The following is a 25,242-nucleotide window of genomic DNA, read 5'->3' on the forward strand; positions in this document are numbered from 1 at the left end:
GCAATGCCTGCAGGAGCCAAGTTGAGCAAGGATGCCACTTTACAGATGTGAGCAGAACACTAGAAGTCCAATTGGGCCAACCACCTTAGCCAATTTGATAGAGGACTTAGGGGACAATCCATACTCAGAGATGACACAGTGCTGTTAGATCCATATGAAACCACTCTGCCAACTTAAAAGCTGGTTCTCAAGGTGAGGAATAAACCAGATACAAGATTCCCACAATGCTGCTCTTGCTTTAACACAGAGAACACAACTCAATGTCACTGTTTACAGCTGAGAAAAGACACTTTGTCTAGGAAATGTATCCCATTGCCTGTGAGAGTAGTCAAACATATTCAAAAATGCTGCTTGACTTTATACAATTACACACAGTAGCTGTGGGAACTGTATAATAGGCTGTCAAGACGGCTGGCAGGTAAAAAGCTATGCTGAGTGAGCGTAAGGCAGATGCTCAAAGCCCAAGAATACAAAGATCAGCCACGTAAGAGTACAACTTTAAATTAGTTTGCTAAAGAAATATTTTCACTGGAATTCTTTGGGAAACAACATTCAGATTCAACAACTGGTAGATCACTGTCTAGGTGTCAAGATGGCTGTCACAGACTCAAAGAAAAGGTTGACATTACTGCACAAGTAAGATAGCAAAGATGACTTTACTACCCATGCATATGTTGAAACCTAGTGTGTACACACACACACACACACACACACACACACACACACACACACACACACACACACCAATTCTATCTTTGAAACTTAAAATGGTTTGTCCTCCTTAACATGGTAGCCTATGCCTGCAATCTCTATTAGAGAGAATAGTACTGGGAAGTCAAGTTTACTCTTGGCTACATAGTGAGTTTGAGTCTAGTGTGAGCCATATAGCATATCCTGTCTCAAGTATGTGTATGTATGTGTGTGTGTGTGTGTGTGTGTGTGTGTGTGTGTGTGTATTGATGCTGGAGAGGCAGCTAGTGGATAAGAAAGTGTACAGGTTTCACAGAGGACCAGAGTTGGCTCCTAGCAACCACATTGGGCAGTTTATAACAGTTAGTAACAACAGCTCCAGGAAATATGAAGCGCTCTCCTGTATTTGTGGCCACTTGCACTTATATGAGTGTATGTATGTATGTACATCCACATTTACACATGATTAAAAATAAAAAAAGTCTTCAGAAAATAGGCAAGGTCTGGGAAAATAGGCATAAGTCTTTAGTGTTAACACTCATGTGGTGCTTATCTGTGAATCTAAGGCTAGCCTAGACTATAGAGTGAGCTCTTGGTCTACACAGTGAGACCCTCAAATATAAATAAATAAGTACATAAATAATAAGCAACAAAATGGACCACTTATGTGACGTTTAATTGTCTTTTCTGAAATTATCACACATTGTACAAATGAGCATTAAACATAAAAGTACAAGGGAATGACTTAGTCCTGTGTCTAATATAAGCTACTACATCTAGGCAAATGTCCAATTGTTAAGAAATGTGTCCAATGATAAGCTGCTGTACCTAAATCTCTACTCATTTTCACCCATACTGTGATTTTCCATCTCAATTACCTCAAACTCATGCTGAATAATAGTTACCCACTCCCTAATCAACAAAACACCATTGACGTTAGAACTAAAGGCCTAAGTTATGACTCTGCTGTTCTTCCCAAAGTGTGTATAATTAGGACAATACGCCATACAAGGAAATGAATACTGCCAGTTCATGGTTCTTCCCCTGTTGGGCTTGTAAACAGCTACACATGACTAGCACACCTTGATGATGTATGTATTGACCTTTGTGGAAGATTAATCATACATGGAGCTTATTATGTAAATCATCAATATAAGCAACCCTGAGAAGAAGGAAAAGAAAATAGAGTATTAGAAATATTGCTCAAGATTTCATATTTGTGGTCAAATGTTGATTTTATTGTATACTGAATAAGTAGTTGTCAAAGCTTGTATTAATAACTAGCTTTTAGCATATTTGTAAAAAATGAATGTGGAATGTATCACTGCACATGTTTTATGTGGTCACTAAACATACTGTAATAGCTGTGAAGACAATCATATATCTTTGGTTAGCATCGAAGACTCTACTGCATATTAGTATTTTTGTGAAGCAACATAGAAAGATGACAAACAGTTGCTTCCGGTGGTGTATCCTGCTTGTTACTGCACAAGTACAAATGTAACTATTTTCTCCACACTGTGATTGTCTGAGCCCAAGTATTCTGACAGAAACTTAGCATAGGATGGCTAGGCCATCTCTACAGTTATAAAAGACTTAAGCTAAAATAAGTTATCCAGTTGCTCATGTTACATTTTAGAGCTGTATTTTAGATAAAAACATGTGACAGATTTGATTAAATACTAGTCATTAGGGCTTTTTGACCTACTATATCATTGGGTTAGTTACCATATCTTGCAGTGCGGATGGCAATAACATAAGTTACATTTAGTAAATTAGATGTAAAAATATATTAAGGATGTGATGGTCTTCTTCCTGATTAAATTATTGTTTTCTTCATTGAGTCAGTTCTTAATGTTCTGCTAGTGATGTAGAATGATTATTATATTATGATAAACTGAATATTTTATTATTATAAGTTGAATTGCAATGCCCCACTTGCATGCTGAAGTCATATGCCCTTGTGTTTCAAAATAGTATCTGATTGAAAAGGTTTATTGCAGACATTAATTTATATGAAGTCATGCAGAAGTAGGGTGTGTCCCAGGTCCAATATGACTGAAGAGACAGACACTCATATAGAGAAGACACCCCATGAATACACAGGCAACGAGAGGAGTGATTAAGCTGAACTCCAAAGATGCTGAAAATAGGCAGCAGGTCCCACAAAGCAGGAGCTAGAACTCCACAGGTGGTAAGAAAAGAGGGCTCAAGGGGAAAATTGCAAGTTGTTCACATGTTGCAGTGAACACAGTGCCTGGAGTTGACAAAAAGATTAAGGAATATGGAGAAAGATAAATAAGAATAGTTGTGGTTTGATACGGGGTAACCAGCCTTGACAGATTGGAGGAGGATGGGGTTCTGGGTGAATGAGGGTAGACCAGAGGGCTGTTACAAAGCCCTTGAACAACAGTGTTTTAAATATATATATTGTTTCTAAATTTAGCTAATTGTGACAGACAATGAGATGGCTGCTAACAAGAAGCTTTTACCTTCATCACCCACAGAACCCCTGACAAGGAGCTAAATTCAAGGCAAGTAAGAAACGCTGCAGTTATAGCTTGATGACTGGGGTAGAGTTAACTCTCCATGGTGGTAAAGCAACAAGTCGATCATGGTGAGAACAAAGAGAGCTCAGCATAATTAACAGCACTTGGGGCACTGCAGCACTTGCAAGCTCAGGTAACAGCGCATCAGTCAATGACTAAGAGATAGTTGGCTGCTAAGGCCAAACACTAGCAAAGCTCAAGTGGTTGTCAACTCCTCCTGTAGCTCATATCATCTCCTTTGTTGAGCCAAGGGTATGCATGCGGAGTGTACAGGATCGCCATCACTTTAGTGCATGAAAGCCCAGAGAATTAGATAATCTCAATAGAGTTTACCTCAGTCTTTACTACGTTTCTGCCATTGCTCTACACAGAGGGCATTTGGTGGCCTTTCCTCCCTTGGAAACTCTGGCAGTACCTCTCTCTCTCTCTCTCTCTCTCTCTCTCTCTCTCTCTCTCTCTCATTTTTCACTTTTCCTTAAGTTCTCATTTTTCTCTGTAATGATTCCTGCTTCCACTTTCAAATTCTCATAAGAATTCATTTCACTAATTTTCTTTGTCCTGAGACAGGAACTCACAGCTACTGTTCTAGGATAACCTTTGATTATATCAGGTGTCTGGCATTTCTGGATTCTGGCTCATGTTTCACCCCAAAATTCTGATCATATAAAACCAATGACATGGAAATCATGATTTTAGATGTCTACTAATATCTAGACCAAGGAGTTAAATTTCTATTGTTTAAGCCTCTGGCCCTTGGCACTTTATTATGATAACTCTGACATACTTATCATACTATAATTACAAGTGTAAATGTCATGTTCTGACAAACATTTCTACCAGTGTCATGAAACAATTAAGTCTGACAATACATTATTTAAGAGGTAAAATGTTGAAAAATCATCTATCTATCAATCACTTATCAATCTATTTGTCTATCATCTGTCTATTATATATCTATCATTTATTCCATTTTTATTATATATATATTTCATAAATCTTGGAAACCAAAGTAGTAGAACTGCCATCACCCCAAAGTTAGCCACTGCTTTCCATGGATAGAGTTAATTTTATTAGGTACTTCCTGTAGACCATAAGCAGGTCTTGATATAATGCTTTTTTCTGTTTTTCATGTTTTCCTTGAAATGTCCATCATAAAAGTCCTCTATTTTGACTCATCTTCGCTTTTATTGACCCTTTTCATGACTTCTAACAGACTAATTAGTGGAATTTAAGTTTTACTTCTATTCTAATAATAATGTGTAGACAAGTATGTATGTATGTATCAGGCATGTGTGTCTGGTGGTCTTCTATATGCTTTTGAAGTACAGCAAAAGACTCTTCCTCAGCAAAAGTAATGGTCACATGTCATGCTGCCACAGACCAGAAAGATTTCAGGAAGATGGTAACACATCAATACAAATAAACTAAGAAAATATGTAAAAATTTCCCCATCACACCAAAGCTACTGAACCAAGCTTAGCACCTACATTCCCCTCCACCTACACACTGGTGTTGCTGCATTCATCACCTTATCACCTGGTTGCAATCAGGTCCCCCATTATTCTTTGGCCTTCTTAGCCACCCAGGGTCTATTCATGTTCAGTGGCTGAGTAATCTCAGCGAAGGTCAGGCATATGTGTGGAAATCCCATCCCCAACACTGTGCCTCGTGTTGGTTAGAATGGACGTGTGCTCTGCCTGCCACTGCTCCACTCATGATGTTGGGAGGAAAAAGTAGGGCAGTAGTGGACAGTAAAGTTAGCGCTGAGCTTTATCCATTGTGGTCACAGACAATAAGACTGTTTCATTATGATATTTGAAGATGAATCCTTGTATGCTAATTTGAAGAACATATTTATGTTTACCTAGCACACCACTTTGAGCTAATTTATCTCCTCAAAGTTGGGTAAAGGCTGTTAAAAACTGTGAGGTAATAATGCACCTTGAGTCGCAGCTTACGACTTAAAGTTTTGGAATTTTCTTCCCTTCTAACCAGGACTCTATAGCTGGTGCTGTTGTCACCTCCCAGAATGACTGCTCAATGTGCTGGATGGTGTGCTAGTGACAGTCAATATTCTACCTCTTGGAAAATAAACAATGATCCTGAATTAGAACAGGTCTTTGTACCACTGTTTGTTCTCACTCTGGAACACTTGCCCCCAAACAGATTCAGTTCAATGAATTCAAAACCCACCAGACACTCTTGATAACACGATCCTGCTGCTCAGTACTTTTCCCAAGTTCTAATTTGCATAAGCATCTTCACATCTTACCTAAAGCAGCTCAGCAGCTCCACACCTTGCACCTCCCCCCTCCCAGCCTCAGCAGCTTGCCTTGACTCCCTAACTGCCTTCACCTCAATTCTCAGGTATTCTCAGAGTAGCCATGGGAACGATCTTTCTTTTGCTGGGAAGCAAATTCCACACCAAAACATTGGCTTAAATAAATGCAACACACACAATTAATGAGAAGGTAACTAACTGATTTTATGAAAACTTCAGCAAAAGCCTTCATCAAACAAGGGATGTTCCCGATGTGTTCAAAATAAATAAGTAGTAAGCCTGGTCATTATTCCATGTGGTCAGATACAATAAGATTTTCTTAATATGATTTCTGAGATAGGTCACTTTGTGCTAATTTTAAGGAACGTATTTTTTTTTTATTTTAGTGGATGACTAAGCATTCTCTCTTGAGTCTCCCTGGAATAAGGTCTCCACAAATTCAGAAGGTCGGTATTGCTGGGCCCTCCTGTGTCGTATATAGTGTCTGATATATATGTATATGTACTACTGCTTGATAAATATTTCCAAATGAAGATGAAAGACTTAGGGGAGATGGGATACTTAGACTCTGTGAGGCTGTGGACTGTGCCTTGGATTTTAGGGACCTGTATTAGTAAATTTTCACATCACAATAGCAATTTAAGGGGGGAGGGATTTCCTTGGTTCACAGGTTAATGAAACATAGTCCATTGGGGCAAGTTAGGCATACTCTAGGTGGTCTGAAACAGGAAGCAGAGCGCTCAGGCTCAGGCAGAAGATGAGCAGCAATTATCCTGATGCCTTACTCCTTTCCTCCAGCCACACCCTTCTTTTACCGGTTCCCACTTCTTGAATGAACAACAACCGTCCAAAATTTCAACATCAGATATATAAAGTGTGCAAACTCGTGAGCTACTGTGGAAGATTTCACATTCTCATTATCAGAGCATCTTCTCATTTTAGTTCAGGTGCCTGGCACTTCATCATTGCAAATAAACACTTGTCTAAAGACAAATGAAATTTCCATCCATGATGGAAGCTATGAGTGCAGACATCCTATGCTCTGTCAGTGTGAGGTTCTCTCTCCCACACGACTGCGACCTGACCTCCTGTTTGAATTCTGAAAGTAAATTTCTAGTACCAGTGAGGCCAGAAAAAAAATCCCAGAAACATGCTACAGTCACTGACATAGCACCAAAGTGACATCTGTCAGACTGATCTACTGTTTGCATCGGGGCCTCCAGGGAAAGCACACAGACTAGTTACCCTTGTGCTTAAGAGAGAAAAGTGACTGTCTCAAGTAGTCAGAAAGAGTAGACCTTGGGCAACAGCCACAGGGACACATCCTCATGAGGACAAGGCTGGGCTCTGCAGAGCAGGGCATTGACTGGTTGCCATGCTGCTGCAGGCAGAGTCTCTTCCAAGTTTCTCCTGGGGTTGGATCTGCTTCTGTAACTGAGGCTCCATCAGCAACAGCATATGTGGTCCCTACACTGAGGAAATAGAATTGCTTCTGTTGGAGATTTACTTCTTGACAGTTTAAACTTTGGAAGTAACTTTTTTTTTTAATGGGGGCAAAGAACTCATTTACTCAAATTACAGTTTTACTTTTCTACCAGCCCCTGGGATTTATCAAGTCAATGCTTTTCTTCAATGCGCTGAAAAAACTGAGACGTGGGTATATTATGCAACTTCCTCAGCTTTAAATAAGATTATAACCATTCCAACCTGCAATATCATCTCAGAAGAAAACAAAACAAATGCCAAACAACAAACAGAAAAGTGAGACCCTTTCTTGCCATTAGGCATAGGAGGACATTAAGCTGTTCCGCAGGCTCCCGAGGAGCCACCCTGCTGCAGCCCTCCTATCAGAACACTGCTGGGGATCATGGGCACCACAGGGGATGCTGGCATCCCACTGAGCACACCAGAAGCCAAGGGAGGCTGTCATTTTCCCCAAACTTCTCTATTGCCTCGCACACCATGAACGCTCAGAGCCCTTCCATCAGCCTGACTCCTGTATCACTTAAGGTCCTAGTGGTGCATGGCTGGGGGAGGCTAGTAAGTGTCCTCGAGTGCTGTAGGCTCTCAGAAGCCAGGCTAATGGTCTCTTCTTTTCTAGGACAACAGTTCTTTCTATGCAACATATTGTAACAATAGTCTCTGCGTTCTCTTCTAGATGAGTTCCTTGTATTTTGGGGATCTGTTATATCATGATAAGCTATTTGCTCTATATTTTAAAGTATAATGATCACACCAAGGAGAATGTCTAAATCATTATCTGACAGTACATACGATGAGCTGCTTATATCTCAGACACAATATATGTTAGTCAATGTTCAATTACTGTGAGTTACAGGAGACCATCAACCAGCAAGGTAAAGAATCATAGTTTAGATGTCATCATGGCTTGGGAGGGGCAAAACTGGCCAGGCCTTTGGCAAGGTAGCTTGATGTACAATCATGCCTGGAGTTCCTGTTAGGTGAAATTGCTCATTGCACAGCCAAGCAGGAAAAGCGAGGAAGAGGGTGGAGCAGGCATCACAACAACCTTTTGGGCATAGCCTTAACCAGAAAAGAATTCTCAAATAAAGAAGCATAGTGAAAGAAAGAACCACACTGAAGCCATTTTGAATAAAACATCCATTTTGAATAATGGTCAAATGAAGTTTAAGTTCCCAAGACCTCTCTGGATGAGCAACATCTTGTTGGCAAGTTGAGACATGAATGCTGGGCAAGTTGCCCCACCACACTTCTTGAGCAAACCAACCAATGAGAACTGGAGAAATGTATCACAAAGTAATGTCCTAAGGAAAGTTCCCTATCCCTGAATCCTGATTGGTGGAGAATGTAACTGTAATTGGAACAGATGCCTGTGGCTTTTGTGATTTTTGTGCCTGGAAGCTCTGGAGCATTTGGGCTCTGGGTCATAGTTCAGCTCCTGAGACTGTTCTGCCACCCTGATTGATCAGTAGTGGCTTGATTACAAGAAACTTTTTTTCCCTGCATTGACTTGGTGTTTGGGCTGTGATGGACCCAAGTGGACCCCACAACAATATAAGTGGCAACCCAAGCCTTTCCCCACTCAAAGTGAATGGACAGTTGGTAGGCATGGTTGAGATCCTTGGAATAAGACAAAACACTCTGGTATCTGTTTTCTCACTGTAATCATGGAGTGATCCAGAAGATACAATGAAATTTCTTTCTTAGCCACTGAAGAGCAAAATAAAATGTATCAAAATGGCACAGAAATGACTCTACTGCAGGATTTCATCAAAAAGGGGTCTCACTGCATCATAGCCACTACAGAAGCTCTGGGAGTTTTCTATGCAAACCTAATACTGGAATTGTTACATTTCCTTCACAGTTGTATATAGCCACAGACAACAAATGGGTATCAATGCAGCAGAAATACTTTCAATGCTATTTGTTCTCTTTTATATAAGCAGAACTCACCCATTGGTTGCTAGAAGATAAATTACCTGATGCTTATCTTGGGTGATTAATATGCAAAGGGCACACGCGGGGGCACTAATTTGGCATGCTAAAGCTAAAAGACAAGGTGAGAAACCCCAACCAACTAAGCAACAGACCAGGATAATGAAAATCAGATCACAACCAAAAAAGTAGTTAGGCACCAAAGGAAGCTGGTAGTTGACAGTCTGATGGGCTGTTTTCTGAGCTGTCTTGTCTTGATCTGAGACACTTAGTACTGGTTCTGTCCTACTCAGGACAAAATGAACAAAGCAATAAATAGGAGAAAAAAAGAAAAGAGAAGGAAAGCCACAGCACCCACCTCTGAAATTCTATATGCATCTTGGAGATGAACCAGATAGCCCTCCTAAAAGTGATCAGAGATCCTAAAATATACCCACGTAAGGGCATCAGGAAATACTTCAGCACGGTGTGAAAATGTGTGCTTCTTTCGATGAGAGCCCTAGGTTCAGACCTAAGGTATTTGAGATTCCTATGCCAGCTCAGGTTTGACTTAGGCCCCAGAACCTATAATCACACATTTCTTAACTATTTAAATTGTACCTAATTTTATCAAACATTTAACCCATGTTTACCCTGACACACTTCAAACTCCTTGCATCCTGCAGCATCTTTGCTGAATAATGAAGAACAGCCAGCCCCTTGCTTCCTTAACGCCTCTCTTTATGAGTTGGAATCAGGCACTAAGCATTGCTCTGTGTTCTTTCCTCAAGATTGAGTGGCCTTGGGCCTCTCAGCCTTTTCTTACAGGTCCCATTTTCAAGGCCCTTCATCATTTTTTGTTACTCTCTTTTGATGCCTCTGCACCATCTGTCTAGGTTTTAATAGTGTAGCTTCCCAAATGGATCACGGTACTCCTATCGAGAGTTGAGATTGCCAAGTGGAGCCTAATAATCACCCTGTTTATCTTCTTCTTGACAATTCTGCTAATAAAACACAGGGCAGCACTCACCTTTCTTCTCCCTTCTGCTAAATAGCATCACACTACTGACTTTTCCTCAGATGTTAACTGGGATGAAGGATAGCTGCTGAGGACAGGAAGAAGTAAAATTCACTTGTGAACCCTTCTTACAGTTGGAACACCCAGGGAAGTGTTTCAAAAATGCTATGTGCATGATAAAAATGGAGTGCTCAGATCAGAGAGTGTGGTAGCTGAGCATGGTCCTGTTTCAAAATTCCTTTATTACAACAGAGATGTATGGTCTGGGATGAGGAGATAGCTCAGGGGACTTAGTACTTGCCACCTCGGTGTGAGGACCAGACTTTGAATCCTCAGAACCTGATGTGCAGCTGAACGTGGGAGTGTGTGTCTGTAATCCCAGTGCTCATAAGACAAGACAAAAGGAAGAGACAGGAAGATCTCTCTAGAAGTTAAAAGTACAGCAGGAAGCTGTGAGAACCTGTCTTAAACTACACAGAAGTAAGGGCAAACCAGCCCCAACATTGTCTTTAACTTCTGTGTGTAAACTGCAGCATATACACATATGCATACCATATACACATATAGTACATACACACATGCATGCACACACACATAGTCCACACACATACATACATGCAAACACATGCGTGCATACACATTCATATGTGTGTGCACAATATATAATATGTAAAAAATATATTTCTGAGCTTATGCCTGTGATGCAGAGAAGAGAACAAAATCAAGGCTTCTACAAAATTAACTTGCTATAAGGAAACAATTAGAGTGAAAGTAAACTCCGACTAAGTTTATTTATGTAACATAATCCTTTATTTAACTTGTGAGTTTCTAGAAATTATACCAGAACACTAGAAAAACAAGTCATAAAGCTAACAGCTAACTAACTTAAAATCAATTACTCTTCATGATGTGAGAGATGGCCTTATGGAATTTAGCTGGACCATCAAAGTTGCTTAATATTAGATTCCAGGGCCAAATCTGAAAAGTTGTAAGCTGATTTGGCAAGAATATATAACACAAGAACCCTGGATGTTCTACTGTACATGCTGAGCAGGGCATAAAAGAGAAGAAAGAAAAAGGAAAAGAAAAAGGAAATCAACCTGGTTTGGGTCATCAAAACACGAGCCAGGAACCAAATAGCTGCATTAGGGTTTCCCTTGTGTGATGTAGCAAAGCAGAGAGAAAATGGAATCTCGTGCAGGTCAGGAGCACGACAGAGAAGGGCAGTAGGTGGAGATAGCACCCCTGCATCTGCTGAGCATCCTTCACGCCTAGCCTTACAGGGTAGGGTATAACTGTGCTGCTTCACACGGTGATAGAGTGTCAACAACATTGGTCACAGAGAAGGTCACCTTCACTTTACTCAGGTGAGAAGTGACCTACAGCTAAAGTTCAGCCCCCTCGGAGGCTGAGGAATGATGGAGGGATAGACAAATGACGTTTTCTGCATTGCATATGTAATGTTGACACCTAGGAATATTTTCAGTGGGACACACAGGAACAATGAATTAAAACCCACAGTAGGGGCCTGAGAGATTGGCTGAGTGGTTAAGGACATTTGCTGCCCTTGTAGAAGACCCTAGTTTAGTTCCTAGCACCCATATTAGGCGAATCCAGTTCTGTGAGATCTGAGGCCCTCTTCTGGCCATCAAGGGAACTTGAATACACGAGGTGCAAATACAGACAGGCAGCACACATACATATACAATAACATTTATAAAAATAAAAACCCACCATTTCCAAAAAGCAATAAGGATATCATTATCTAAGAGAACTTAAGCTGAAAAATGAAGAACTCCAAGAAATTGTGATTATTCCATTGTAATTACATATTGGAAATTAATCTTATACAAGAGTTTTGAGAAGGACCCAAAACTACAAATTACATAGGCTTAAAAAATAGCCCTGTCAGACATTGAACATAGAGAGTGAAATTAATATTGTTTTTTGCCCATCTGCCTGTTGGGCCACAGTCTACATTGGTGACAATGAGCTTTTCTAGAGACATGCGTCTTTTCTAGACTCGCCTGTATTGCTGGAGATCCCTTCTTCACTGTTTCTGGCCTGCTAGGGTCTTTCCCTCTTCCTGAGTAATTCAGGATGCCCCCATGGTCTTTGCTCCCATCCCTATGCCACAGGCTTCTGTTTAAGATCAGAATCTCTGATTGTATTTTCTGGCCAATCTATCTAAAGAAAGGAAAATATAAAACAATATACAGAGATGATGGTGTTCTAGAACAGAATGCACAGGAACTACTCAGCTCTGGCAAGACCCTCGCACATGCCACAGTGAGTGTGAGGAGGGTAGCAGAAAAAAAACACTTGGGATTCCATCTTTACCTCCCACTGGATTAACATAGACCCCATTTCACTGCTGAGCATTTCTGGCTAGCTGGCCTCTCTGCTATTTCTCCATATGAGTGCTGGGGTCACACATGCAGCTTTACATGTGGCTTCCGGGGCACTAACTCAGGCCATCAGGCACATGCCACTGGTGCTCAGCCACCTTCCTGCCCCCTCACACATTATTATTTAAAGGCATGTCCAAATCTGCTTAAAGATGCAAAAATACTTTTATTGATTGTTGGTTTTGGTTTGAGCAGAAAAATAGCATTTTTATGTTGTAACTGCTTTATGTTTTATGCAGTAACAATTTCACTCTTTCTATGCACATTTTAATGGTCGAAAGAAGTTCAACATTTGGTTGGAGAGATGGTGCAGCAATTAAGAACGCATAGTATGTAAGGGAGGATGAGTCCCTGGTTCCCAGGTTTCATGTCAGACAGCTCATAACTGCCCGAAACTCCAACTCCAGGGGACCCAACACCATTTTTTGGCCTCTTTTGGTACTGGTATACATGTACACACACACACACACACACACACACACACACACACACACACACACACATGCATACGCACAGGCACACGCACAGACAAATAAGCAAATGAATGGTCTTTAAAGAAGTCAAGCACACATGAGCTCTGTGCACACAGGGCCTGTGTGAGCATAGTGCAAGCCTATCACATCCCAGCAACACATCCATGCAACAGAACAGCCAGCATCAGAGACACAAGTGCCAGCAGCTAAAACAACAAGTAACAGGGAGAGAGCTCACATCCAAACAATTCGAGATGCCAAGTCCTTTCCAAAGAGAGACAGTTTTAAGAGTTTTCATAAGTAGTTCATAACCATCTCCCTAAATGCATTGCCATACAGAAAGCCACATAACAGAGATAATGTTGCATGTTAGATACAAGAAGAGGAAAAAAAAAAAGAAGAAGAAGAAGAAATCGAAATAAGAGATGCGCTGCAGGTTTTAATGAGGCATTAACAGCTCTGGAAATTAGAGTTCTAATTTGCAGGAATTTATGAAGTAAACAAGGAGAGCACAGGAAGTGATGGAGGCTGCTGCCGGCCACCTCTGTGCCACACGTCTGAAGGGAGTGTCGAATTGATTTTGCAATCCTTAATTATATTTCTCTGATATTTTTTGTGATGGCTGAGTTTGTAAGTATGCAGAAGAAACCAGTTTTCAGCAAACTATTTTCCCTCACAATTAAAATGAATATCACAGCACATTAGCACCAATTTACACGAGCTGTGGAGAATACATCAGAGAGAGGCCCGCTGTCATCAAGGCGAGAACTGGTCAGCTGTGTGTTCAAGTGTGTCTGCCCTGCTTAGACAACGCTCACTCTTAGGAGAAATACCTGGGCCTACAGCAACTATGGTTGCTTTCTCTTATAAAAAAGTTGGCTTGACAATGAATGCCATCAGAAGGAAAACTATTCTGCAGAGAAAATGGATCCATCTAGTGACATTGCGCAAGGAACGGACTGAGGGACGCCTAGTTGGGCGAGCTGGCTGTCTAGTTATAAGAATGACAACTGGCGATCTTTGCATTTCTTCTTCTACCTCTCCTTACATGCTAAAGAACTCAGCAAATTAAATAATAAAAACATAGAACAACAACTGGGTCGTAGCACCTGTGACAAAGCACTCATCCCACACACACCTCTAATCCTCACACTGAGGGATCCCTGGGCCCTTCCAGCTTATAGCACTGTAAAGGAAACAGGAGTCCCTCACTTAGGGAGACGTGCTGCTTCAAAGAAATAAGCAGAAGGTAATACAAGACACCCAGTGCCTTCCTCCGGCCTCTGTGCTTGCACGTAAACTGACTCAAACAAATCGACACATAACCAAACAAATGGACAAAAATAATCAATCATTTATAAAGGAAAAAAAAAATAAGCAGATGCTGTCCAGTACGTCAGCCTAGCTTAATGAAAACTAGTTTTCTTACATTTATAACTTTCTACATACTGATTTGTTTAGGTGAAATTCGGAAGGTTAACCATAAACTAGGTAACTTTATTTACCAGTTTTATTGGGGGGTACAGCATATGTAAAGTACAGTGCCTCAACTCAGAGGATACAGCTCAGTCTGTTCTAGGGTACTGGAAGAACCACAATGCCGTTTGTTACCTCCATCAGTACAGAACCTTTGCTTCAGCCTCAGGCTGCTCCTTTGTGCCATCTATCTATCTAGCCCTGTCCTTTAAAGAGTGTATGAGTGTAATTGGCAGCGAGCCCTCGTTGGTTTTCTTTTCTCTGCACCGGAATTTAGAGATACCCAAGCTGCTGTCATCAGCCTCTCCCTTTAGCATTGCTTAGTGCTGCACGGTATGACTGGGCCCCTGTGTGCTGTAGCCCACTGCTGGCCATTTGGATGGTCTCCACTGTGGGGCTATGATAAAAGGAAGCATCGTGAAGCATTATGCACCTCCTTTTCGTGTAGGTGAATTATTTTGCTTTGTTAAAGCAACACTTTTGAGAGGAGGAGCTGGGTCCTACAGTAGGTGTACGTTTTGTTGGGTAGATCTTGTAATAGATCTATGGTGCATTCAATTATTCCTTTTCAGTTTCCCCAGAAAGCCCACTTCAGTTTTAATCAACATCAGCCATATTCTCCTTCTCTTCCTCCTCCTCCTCCTCCTGGAGGTACTGCCCTGTAATTCAAAGTTCCCCCAGAGGAAGAGACAGGATTCTGTCAGCCTCGGGCCTGCAAGCCCCATCATTGTTTCTGCTACCACTTAACATGTTCAAGTCTACTTGCAGAGTAGTTATAGACTTAATGTTTTTGGATGAATCTTGTATAAGCAACTTATGTTTTTATTTTAAAACTCTGTAATTCTATTCTTTCTTTTTCTCTTTCTTTTATACTTTCTCCTTTTTTTCTTTTGTACACATACACACACACACACACACACACACACACACACACACACACACAGACACACACACACGCTGGGAACTGAGCACAAGACATTGCTCATGATGAACATAAACTCTACGCTTATTTGAATTCCCGGCAGGCTATAACTATGCTGCCAGTCCATCCCTAAGTTTGCACTATTGCACAGGAAAGTCCTCAGCTTCCCAGGTTGCTGGGATTATCAGCCTGTGCCATCAGTTCAGCCTTGACAGTGCCTTTATAATCAATTGCATTTTCAACAAATTTTTCTTGTCAGGGACTTGTAGTATATTTCATAGCAAGATATAGAAATCGTTTGCCATCATTTCTGTGTTCAATGAATGACTTTACTGTGATAACTTTAAACTCTTTGCATTGAGGACTATACTTGCTTTGCTCAATATCCTGTTTATAACACGAATCTCAGTGACTGGTTAATAGGGTGAAATTGGAGGGGAGCTATATATGGACTGAATGAAATAAAGCGCAAAGCAGAGGCTTAAAATACAGGTTGCAGAAAATAGAAGGACACACTTGTTGGAATTATTGAGTTTATTCCTGTTTCCCCAAGAGGCCATGGTGACCCTATCTTTTTCCCCCAAGAGGACACAGTGACCCTATCTTCAAGAAGACAGATGTGGTGACACAGTAATGCTCCTCCAGAGGACATGGTGACCCTATCCCCCCCCCCCCAAGAGGACACCGTGACCTTATCCTGTTCCTCAAGAAGACAGACATGGTCACACAGTCCTGCTCTTACAGAGGACACAGTGACCCTATTCTGTTTTCTAAGTGGACATAGTGACCCTATCCTGTTCTTTAGGGGGACATGGTTACCCTAATGACATTTACTCTATATGGTGGGGATATTTAATGTAGTCACTGTTTGGAGAATAACCAATAATCTCAAGAAAGCATTCACAACTAAAAGGAAGACAATCTCTCATCATGGTAGGTCAACAAGTGCCTAGCAGGTTGGAAAATGGAGCCTTACATCTTAAGTGATCGGAACAAGAGGGGAAAAAGTGGAGGTATAGTTACAGTGCATCAGGTTACTGAAACTGAGGCAGTAAATGGAGAGCTGAGGCACAGGGCAGGTAAGCCTCCAGGAAAGAAGATGCTAGAAGTTGGAGGGTTTGCTAAAATGAAATGCATAGTCATGGGCATGTGGAAGAGAAAGGCCAGAAAAATAGTGTCATCAAGAGGCATATGTTTTAGATATGTATGTGTGAAATGAAGGGCCAATCCTTCAAGTCCCAGTTTACAGGACACCAGCCATAAGAATGCGCCAACAATCACCCAGGTGTGGCCTGTCAGTCCTGTGGCTGGCTCCCTGCACTGACATCTGTTGAGTACCCATGATCAACATGGAGAAGGATTAAGACCAGGAGGGTGGGCTTATGCAATCTGTACACACCATGATGGCAGAGAGATTCTACCCTTGGCGAGTCTGACACAGGTACCTGTATGGTTACTTTGTCACCACTAGCTTCTGCACCAGCCTGTGAGCGTCAGTACCCCCAGTGCCCTTGAAGTAGACTCAATCATCACGACACTGTGAGTCCATCCACCAGCACTGGTCACTGTTGTTCATAAACTACTTTCAAGATTAAAAGTGGTTTTTATTGCTCTGCATATGTTTATTACGACTGCCATCTTAAACCTATTGCATTAAATCTAAATGATTTGTATAGGTAAAAGTGTCAAATATTTATTAACCTCAAAGTTTAATAAGCCTGGGATTCTAAGCTAAGAGACATGTGACAATCTGCCTTCTAGCAGCAGGCTGATTAACAATGGCGGAGCAGACAACAACCACTGAGCTAACATATGTCTAGAGCAGCAACTTCACCACTGACTAAGTCTCATTAATAGTCTCGTTTTGTCTCAGTGTTACCCAGTTTTAATGTATCTATGTCTACATGGAAATCTAAGATATTCCAAGCAAACTTAATTGTCACCTTACATCACTAATGCCTTCCTTCAATAAGATGGCGTCTGAAATGTGTGACATATTCTAATGCATACTAAATTTTATTGTTAAGTAATCCTTATAGCTATGTAATCCTTCCTAAAGATTATTTCTTTGCTATCACTCAGTTAGTTCTTTAATCAATGAGCATCTTTCGGACATTTGGTGTGTACTTTACACTCTATAAGTAATACTGTTGAAACGATCAGAAGACAGTCATAATTTCAGTCTATGAAAAACACAGCAGCACACAGCCCATTTCAACTGAGTGTGGTAAGGGCTAAGACAGAGACATTCATAATTTTTGTAGGAAGTACATAAAAGATACCTGTAACCTGGGCTTGGCATGGGGGAAGCGGGGGGTGGGGGCTGCTGGGCAAATCTGTAGAGGAGCACTAAAGCTAGACCCGCAATGACGAGGAGCAGCTTGCTAGATCGGACGGTGTCGATGGGCTTTCAGGGGTCGAGAGAATGGTGCCAGGGAAGAGCGGTAGTGTGTCTCCAGACCTGAGCATCCTAGAGAATGGAGTACACTCAGGCAAAGCATCTGGACCCAAAGATGAGCTGCGTGGGAAAGCAAGAAGCAAGAGGGTGGAGTAAGAGGCTGAGCGGCAAGGGACAAGAGTTGTGCGGAGCTGAGAACATGTTAAAAGGTGATGAAGAATGGGAGCAGAAAGGTGACCAATTAGAGAATGGCCGAAAGACGACACCGCATAGAGAGGCACACACAGGTCAGTTCTGGGCCACAGCTAAAGATAAGAGTTCTAACACACAGATAAGAGGAGTGGCCAGAGCAGGACCACGTGCTCAGAGGTGAGGCCCCTTCACAGAGCCCCACCTCAGGGGCTGAAGTGGGGTTCATTAATCATTCACACGGGGGTGTTCCAGATGATCCCTTATGTTTCCCACAAAGTAAGCTTTACTTGTGGAAACAAGTGAGTGGGTTATGCCTATAGGGAAATTTAGATGTCGCGTATCTGTGCGGGAGTTCCATCTCTATCTCTGGAGTCTGCAACGCTTCTCCTGTGAAGTTGTGCTCCACATCAAAGGCCTAAGTGCTACTCCTCAGCCAAGAGTGTGAGAGAGTAACTGGGCTTCCCCTCTGGAGCCCATGAACCAAAGTTCCAGGGGCACATCTGCAGCCCCATTAATAGACGTGCCATACATCTACAGCCCCTGTAATAGACATGTGTACATACTGTCTGGATAATATTACTTGAGACCTCCTCACATGAGTAGAACTGTGGGCACAGGGTCTCCCAAAACATCTTCCCAGGACACTGAAATCATCCTGGAAGTATAGAGCATTTCAATGGGGATATGATTTGGAACCTGTTGTAAATAACAATAAAAAACTTTACCCTGTTATGGAAGCCTAATATAAAAGTAAAGATCACGCCTTAAGCATTTACAGTTACTTATTTGGAAAACATAAGTCAGTTAGTTTAGTTTATAAAATCAAAAGGTAGGCCTCCATGACCACAGCAAGCATTAGACTTCTTGTCTGTTTCAAGTCTCTCTAATTCATTGATATGAAGTAATTATCCTGTATTATACTAATGCAGAATGATATTAGGAAACACAAATGTGTTAAGAGAAGTGAAGTATTTGGGAAGATACCAGAATGATCCCCCAACACCTCATTTGAAAGTCACCAGACAGTTCGAGCAGGTACATCTGAGCATGTGTTCATGAGTGTGACATGAGCATGTGTCAACATTTGTGCAGTTTAGAAACAACATATCTGTTTATTGATAAAAGAGATGCAACATACACTGTGGGTCAGCAGAGTCAATTCATAGAGTATGCAGTGAGTCAAGTGAAAATATTACTTCCTACTGACAGGATTGTCTTGACAGCTTGCCTTATCAGCAGCTAAAATTATTATATATAATACATATATATGTATGTATATATTACTGAAAACCAATGCCAGGGCCTTGCTCTTGCCACATACTTTATCTACCACCACTGAGATAAAACTTCAATAATTAAAAATTAAAAAAAATAATAATGAAATTTAAAATAAAATTTTAAATTAGTATATTAGAGAAAGAACAATATAATAAAAAAATTCACCAAGTGAAAGCTTTAATGTGAAGGCTTAAACACAGGTCTTCATAACTCAGCCTTTATGATGCGCTTGGTGAACTGGAAGAAATGGCTCCTCCTCCTTGTGCCGTTGTTGCAATGATGCAAGCATTTCCTGAGCCCTCACTTAGACTGACTTAGAAGTTTGCTCCTGAGATGCCCAGTTACACAGCATAGTCTGACTTCTGCTATTCTGAGGTGATCACATGGACCCTGGTCTCTCAGGCTATATAGGTCTGAACTCAACCAGACACACTCATCTGCTCTGGTTCTGTTACCATCAATACATGGTCTGAAGGCCACTGCTCTTTGACTCTCCTGCCGCATGCTCTCAGTTTTTCTTTTCTTTGTCACTATTCATGTTTATCTAACAGCTCGGCCACAAAGTAGATCCATAGATTTGTTTTCCAATAATGAAAGCCCATATCAAATATCAAAGGTTAAGCAAAATTTGTAACTAGAATCTATCTTGTAAAACCTTAGGTCGCTTTTATTCTTTCTTATTTCTTAAAGCACATTCTGGTCAAACTGCTTGCTTCTGCTATAAGGAAAACAAATACGGGGACATCAAGGGTGTTGAAGGTCAGAATTAACGTGCTTTCCCTAATTAGTGTATCTGAAGACAGCTACCCAACTTGTACCTTCACTCTAACTGCTTATAATCAGGGTTGTTTTAATGAAGTACTTAAATGCCCCAATCACAAAAAATAATAATAAAGCATAAAAGCCATACAGTACAAGACATAAAATGTATGCCTTTAAGGACTATTGATTTGGGTAGGGTGTATGTCTTTTTTTTTTGTACTTGTTAATTACTTGTGTCTTGCATCCCAAAGTGTCTTTGATTAGGCATTTTGGGGAAGGTAAGTACTTGAGACAAACATGAATGACAATCATTCGGTGTCCTTGAGTATCTAAAGAAAAGACAGAGTGTCATGGGCAGGATGCTGAACATCAGTGGCCACATTTCTCCTGAAGACAAATAAAATGGAATCGCACGCAGATGCTTGTGTGCACACATCTCCCCAGGGGCTGCTACAAAGATTTCCCCAAAGGCAGTCACTGCTTCCTGGGCATGGTCAGCAGCAGAGAGAGCTTAAAAGGCTGGAGTGATTGGCATCCTGACATGACGGCAGCCAAACCTTCCCTCAAATGGCCACAGACTGGATTTCCTATCAGGGACCAAGGTGTGAGAGGGGAAGTCACCTTTGGAATGCCAGTCTGAGCTGATTTCAGTGTTTTACCTTTACGAGGAATGAACAAAATTTTTTTATGTAAAGCAAATAGGTTCACTCTGCACTCCTGAGGGGAATGCTGAACAGGAATATGATTCCCTTCCTATGCACCGCATGTGAAGATATTCCATTTGAGTTGGGCGGGGCGGGGAGGATACTGGTCCGGGGAGAAAAAGTACTGTTGGCTGCATACAAGCAGGGGCAGTACTTCAAAGTGCCTGCATGATTGCCCAATTATAATATCATCAAATAGTTTTCAATTTGCTCTTTCTATATGCCCCATTGAATTCACTCCAAGAACAAAATATTTGTTTTATGTCGATGCATTGTCCATATCACAGTTTTCAGATCAGTAGAGAAGAGGAAATTTATATGAATCCTAAGTTATAGACATCATATTCCATGAGAAAAATTGAAACACAGGTTGACTTGAAATTCCTGAGGTTTGGAGTAGTGAGATGGCTCAGTGGTTATGAGTGTACACTAATGCTGCAGAGGCCCAGGTTTGGTTCTCAGCACCTATATTGCAGATCACAACCACGTGTAACTCCACCGCTAGGAACTCTGATGCCCACTTCTGACCACCACGCACACGGTGTACATATATCAACACTCAAGCACATAGGACACATAAAATGAAACTTAAGTAAGCTTGCAAAAATATTTGCCCAAGTTTTAAAGAACCTGATGCTTTGGCAGTGACCCAAGTTTGTATCTGAGGTGACAGCATAATACTTCACAGCCACAGAATTGGAGCTTGTGGAACTCAAAGCATTTACCTCTGACACAGACCTCAGTTTAGTTGATGTGTAATTCTTATGCCCAGTCGTCTTCTTAGTATCAGATCCATTTAGCTTTAATAAGATCCATAAGATTCATTAGATCCATTTAGCTTTCATATTCATAAAGACATGAAGCTAAAATTAGTAACAAATTCAGACATCACATCTTAAGTATAGAAAATTCCATATAATTTATCCCAGATCTAACACATAGTCAAACCTATCTCGTATCCACAAGAATGAATGAATACAGCACTCACTGATTTTTAAGTCAATGTTCCAGAACATTCTCACTTAGAAAAGCTCCCACTTATAGTAGGCATTTGAATATTATCAACTGCGTGGCAGCTTGTAGTTGGTGTTTAAAGAGAGATGAGCAGCATGTGTTCGGGGACAATGTATTAGCTGGACTATGCCATTCCATTCTTCCTACCCTACCTGCAAGTAATTAACACAGTGCAAGTGTGCCAAATGTAAAGAAAAGGAAACAGCCACAGAAAAGCATAAGTCTGTCCAGATGCATTCAGCTAATAACTAATGCAGCACTGGCCTACAGTGAGTGCCTTTACTCTGCTTTCAAAGTCCTCACTTTATTCCTAAAGACGCGAAGGAGCTAACACACGGTCAGGAATTCATACTGAGATATAAATGACTGATAGGATAATATATTCAACCTAAGGATTAGAGCCTCGAGAAGCCCATGTGTCAGAAAACAAAACAATACAAGCACATCTGAAAGAACAAAGCTTAATCGGCCTCATTATTTTGCTTGAAGGTTGAATTCATAATCCTGATCTTAATGGTTTTTAATATTAAGCAGCATTTGGAACATATATCTGTGTGCTTTGCTTTCATGTTGCCAGGTGTAAATTTGGGAGAGCATATGTGCAGGAGATCCATGGTGTCTTTAAGCAGCAACGAGAGTTTATATTGAGCCTTGAACACACAGCTCCTGATCCTGGAATGTGTTGTGTGCACAGTTACACAACCGTTATCAATGGGGCAGGAGGAGGTGATGGGTATTTCCCCCAGATAAGCCTATCATAGTATACAGTACCAGATATTTGCCCTGTGTTTAAACTTTATTTCTCTTCTTGTTTGGGGAATTATTTTAGTGAGTGTTTCAGATTTTGTAAGAATAGCTAACACTAAGGAACATCTTGGTTGCCTTGGAATGAAGAACTGTAGGAGATAGGCCATAGTCAGGACCACAGGGATTGGCTCATTGGACACAGAACATGACAACTGAAAAAATACAGACAGCTGTGAGCTGGCTCCCCTCGCCACTCAGTAGCCTAGCTCCTTGTAGCTCCGTGGAACTAATTTCCAGGCAGGAAAATTCACCTTCAGATGTCCTTGGAGACCTGATAAATAAATAAACAAGCAAGCAAATCTGGTGGAACTTAGTTCATTACCCACAAAGTAACCAAAACATGACACCAAACTGTGCAGAGCTACTGGCTCAGACCTCTCTGGGGAGTGACAGTTTTCCTCCTCCTCAGAATCACTACTTTTATGTAGTTCTTATTTCCTAACTTTGGATGAACAGTCTTTAGAAGTTCCCTTTTGTAGTGCAGCCAAGCCCCAGCGCTTGGTTCAGAAACAGTTCAGCGCCTGATTTGAACTCGAATTCATCAACCGCAGCACCTGGGGCAAGTCACTTGCACATCATGTGTCGTGAGGGGGCTGTATTTCTGTGGGGCACAGGCAGGACTAAATACATTACTGTTAGTTACTGTTAGTTCTTTTTAGGGAAAGTGGACATTAAGGAATGCTGGGAGGTTGGCTTTGAGGGGCTGGGGAAACAGCTCGGGTCAGGACAGCAAGCATGTGGAGTTCAGTTCAAAACACCGACCTCACAAGTGAAGAAGAAATAAAAGCTAGGCAGGGTGGCCTGCCCTTGTACTTCCAGAGCTGGGGAAATGCTTCTGTCGGACTCCCTGGCCAGCCTGTCTAGTCTATTTGGTAAGTTCAAGGTCAGTCAGTGAGAGACCCTGTCTCAAAGAGCAGATTGATGGTGCCCCGTAAAGACATCTCTGGTTGTTCTCTGACCTATATACCATGCAACACACACACACACACACACACACACACACACACACACACACACACACACACGCAAGCAAGCATGTAAGTGCTTCTGCACACACCCCTCTCCAAACACAAAGGTAGTTTTGAAAACCTGTTCTAACTCACTAATTGGTAAATGCATAAATGGAGATAAATGACCCATCTTACTAAAATAATAAAATCATTTAACCAAACCTGGCCATTAAGCCAGAGGATCAAACCAATTACGCAGGTTGTTTTAATTATTAAAAGGAGGGCTGCGGAGACAGATCAGTAGTTAAAAACACTTTCTGCTCTTACATGGGACTGGAGTTCAATTCCCAGCACCCAGATGGGGGTGAGCATCACAACTGCCTATAGCTCCAGGGAGTCTGACTACATTCTTCCATGTGTGGGCACCAGCATGCACATGCATATGCACGTAGCCACACTCAGATACACACATGCACATAATATGTAAAACTACACACAGAGAGGAAATAGGAGTCTTAAGTAACCTCAAGCCACTGGTACACCATAAAAATCAGCTTTTCCCCCTCCTTTTCTCAGGAAAACGAATGCTCTGGGGAGCAGTCTGGGATGCACACCCCACACACATTCTCTGTGCAGCTGGAGCCTGTGAGGTAGACAGAAGGATCTTGCTTGGTGAGGCCAGTGTTCAGGGCTTAAGTTCTTTAAAGAGGAATTTGGAAGTGTTCCCAGATGCTGCATCTGCCCCTGGACCTTGCACCTCAGAGGATGAGGCCGGTGAGAGAAACAGCAAGGATGACTAAATTTATTAGGAATGGACGGGCCACTCCATCTTTCAGCGCAGCATCAGTAGGCGATCCCATCAAGAGCCTGTCTGTTGGCTGGCCTGCAAATGCAGTCTGACTTACAGCAGCAGCAGGATGCGGCTGAATGAAGACAGAATGTTATTTCCTGAGCAAAATGCATCCTAAGCCAAACGCTCAACCAGGGGCACGGCTTCTATTTCTATTTGAGGAAAAGAGCCCATCGCTGGGATTTCCTTCTTACAATCTGCTCTGACTTTTTCTCCCTTATAAAAATTAAGCAGAAGTTCAGTGTGTTGGGGAACTTGGATTCAATTTTTAATTATGATGATTTTGATGTGTGGGGAAAATAGTTAAGCACACATTAATCTCAATATATCTCAGCTAACAGGTAATCATGATTTACGACAAGCATGCTTCGGCAGCCAGTCTCGCCCATAATCCAACTGTTTACTCCTTTAGGTAAAAAAAAAAAAAAGTGACATTTGATTTTTCTAGCTCAAATTTAATTTCATTGTAATGTACTGGAATTTACACATATAATATTTATGAAATATGGTATTTACCATTTTTTCATGGATTAAACAAATATCTGCATTTATGTAATAATATCAACTTCATATGTTGTGTACTTAGTGTGGCTCCTCATCAGTCGTCCATTTTATTTGAGGAGGGTTCTCCATGTAGTTTACATGTACACAGGCCAGGCAAGCTGTCCCGAAGCTTCTGGCTGTGCTCATCTCTAGCTCCCGTCATGCCACATAGGGCCACGCAAGCGAGAGGCGCAACCTGCTTTTATTATAAAATTTCACAGACTTACTGTGGTGGTTTGAATGATATCGGCCCTTATACCTTCTTACAATTCCATGCTTAGTCCCCAGTTGATGAGCTGTCAGGCAAGGAAGGATTCAGGGTTGTGACCTCGTTGCAGGAAGTGTGCCTCTAGCAGTGGGGTTTGAGGGATCACAAGCCCAGGGCAGGCCTACTGGCTATCTCTCTGCCTGCTGTCTGAGGATCAGGTTGCTGCTCTCAGCTCCTTCCCAGCAGCATGCCTGCCTGTGTCCTGCCATGCTTCCTGCCATGATGGCAGTGGACTAAGCCTCTGAAACTGTAAGCCGGGCCCA

General features: G+C 41.5%; 1 protein-coding gene across 1 annotated transcript in view; it reads right to left on the reverse strand.

Moving 5' to 3' along the window:
• Positions 1-25,242, reverse strand: part of USH2A (usherin) — a 683,333-nt gene that overhangs the window by 460,634 nt on the left and 197,457 nt on the right. The gene's annotated exons all lie outside the window — the stretch shown is intronic.

Source organism: Acomys minous (genome assembly GCF_964271855.1).
Source record: "Acomys minous genome assembly, chromosome: 1".
Classification (NCBI taxonomy): domain Eukaryota; kingdom Metazoa; phylum Chordata; class Mammalia; order Rodentia; family Muridae; genus Acomys; species Acomys minous.